Source organism: Notothenia coriiceps, unplaced genomic scaffold (genome assembly GCF_000735185.1).
Source record: "Notothenia coriiceps isolate Sejong01 unplaced genomic scaffold, NC01 NC01_scaffold00029103, whole genome shotgun sequence".
Classification (NCBI taxonomy): Eukaryota; Metazoa; Chordata; class Actinopteri; order Perciformes; family Nototheniidae; genus Notothenia; species Notothenia coriiceps.
This window is the reverse complement of record NW_011361804.1, coordinates 484-2881: the sequence shown is the minus strand read 5'-3', so window position 1 is coordinate 2881 and position 2398 is coordinate 484. Positions and strand designations below refer to the sequence as shown.

The following is a 2398-nucleotide window of genomic DNA, read 5'->3' as shown; positions in this document are numbered from 1 at the left end:
TTCTCAGCCACCGTAGAAACCGGTGACCCTGCGGCTCAGAGTCCAAGCCCCTACTGACTGAGCCACTGCTATGTTCTTTTCATGTTATAATAGTTAAAAAAAACAATTGTGGTAATAGTTTTATTTTTCTTACAATTTATCTTCTTTAACTGTGTTTATGTGTGCATCATACACACCAGGGCAAATTCCTCGTATGTGTAAACCTACTTGGCAATACACCTGATTCTTATCCTGTAAATGTACTACATTTATCTACCAAAATGTCGGCTTTTAAAATAAATAAACCCCTTTAGTAGAAACGTTATTTCCAGTAGGCTACAACGCTGGCCTGGTCCCCTCCCCTATAGGACATAATATGTCTCTCTGGGACAGGGCTCTGACAGGAGCAGCTCTCAGGTCAGTTTCCATCAATGACTGCTTCAGGAACATCTCGGGCACAACTGGTTTTCGAGTTGAGAGAACTGTGAAGCTGTTGCTGTCGCTGTTTACGGGTCAGGTACACGCCAAAGTTAGTATAACGGAACAGAGACAAGAAGTTAATGATAATGACGTAAAGCCGATTTATTTACGACGCTAACAGTAGAAGCTAACATGAATGTCTCTGAGATGTTGCTCTGACAGTGAAGATTAGCTGCAGGAGTTAGCTCTGCATTAGCCGCGCTGGTTCATTATCAGAACAAACTGTTTCAGTCTGCTTTTTTCTTAAAATTGCTGCAGAAATTCATGTGTATAAATGTAATCACAGAGGGTTAATCAGATTATCTTTTTTACCATTTTGGCTGGCTGACGTTTCCTGCTGCTGTTCTTCTTCCTGTAGAAATATCCGGCAAAACAGAAGCTTCTGAAGGTCTCTACTGCCCCCTGCTGGGGGACCTGCAAAACACATGTTCTGAAGAAATGATGCTACTGCAACGTCATGAACAGTGCACAAATGTATTTAAAATATTGTATTAATGTAGGCCTATTACTTAATTTGACTTATAACAAACCCTAACCCTTTCATAGTCGATTTTGGTTTCGCATCTCAATAACTTTCCTGTCATTTCAGATCCTGCCTTCCTCCCAGCTCTTGTGAAAAGCTCATTCCCCTCACATTTCCTCATGAGCCCCACAATATAGTATATTTCACCTCCCTCTCACTTGTCCTCTGCCAGATGTGTTTTGCCAAGCTTGCCTGTGTTTCAGTTTGTATTCGCAGTCATCTGTTCTGCCCGGTTTGGACGTTGCCTGCCTGATTTTGGACGTTGATTTTCCTGCCTGCCCCAATTATTAAATTTATTTTCCTGACTGCTGGATTTCCTGGTTTTGACCCTGCCTGTTGCTGCCTTGATTAAACTGAATTTTGGAACATTGTATCTGAGTTGTGATCTTCAAATCCGTACCTAACGTAACATAACCATTATCATCACCATAGCCATTTTCTAATACGTTGTATTTAAATTAAATGCAATTTGACCATGTGACAGCAGTTAGAAATATCTTAAGGTTAATTTACTAGTTTTTTTTAGAAATGCACCTCCCTCTGTACCTTAGCAAGGGTGGACTGAAGAAGAGTGCCAATGATGTGACAGACTAGTTAGTGGGCCTTTTTTTTTGTCAAGACACAATTTTACTGTATGTTACACATAATAACATAGCAATGATAGTCAATTCAGATTAAAGCATGAGGACACAGTGTGAAAGGGTTTCAATACATTTTAGCACATTTAAAAAAAAAAACTGAAATCTCTTAGTACACTCAGAATTCATTTAAAATGCTGTTTGAGTCACTCTAGCTGGCTTCACTCTGAAAGAGAAGCAGTTATTGACCCCTCTGACCACAAGTTTGAGAACTTTTTGGTTTCTAATCAATTTGCAATGTGTTCTTAAATCACGTTTTCTCTTAGTCATTATGGGTTATTGGGGATAGACTAATAGGAAAAACCTTCTATCAATTAAAAATAAAAACTGCAAGACAAAGAATGTGAAAATAATGAATGGGTTTGAATATATTTCCGATGCTGACTATTTGGTATTTTTAGTTGAATTAACCCATTTTCCTATGTTGTTTTATTTTTAATATTGTGAAGATTCAATACTTAGATTGTAGCGGTGTGGGGCATCAGTCATGCAGTGTATATGAAAAACAAATCAATCCAAATGAAAACACAATAGTGATGATTCCATTTTATTTGGTATGCATGTCTATGCAAATAATATCGTTAATCCTCTACCCATTGACTAACAACACAGATCTTTTTCACTTTGGTTTGTATTTCAAATCATTTTTGATACATGGAGATAAAACATTTGTATTTCTGAGTTACAAATTGAAAAAAATACCTTTCATTCACAGTTTGATGTTTGAGCACAATTTATAAAAGGTATCAAACATGTAGACAGACACTTTTTATTTCAT

At 37.4% G+C, this 2398-nt stretch overlaps 1 long non-coding RNA gene across 1 annotated transcript; it reads left to right on the top strand.

The window, feature by feature from the left end:
- Positions 1-214: 214 nt before the first annotated feature.
- LOC104958576 (uncharacterized) lies at positions 215-1353 on the top strand. Its single transcript, XR_799781.1, has 3 exons — positions 215-508; positions 818-933; positions 1049-1353. It is a non-coding gene; the product is annotated as an uncharacterized lncRNA (long non-coding RNA).
- Positions 1354-2398: the final 1045 nt, after the last annotated feature.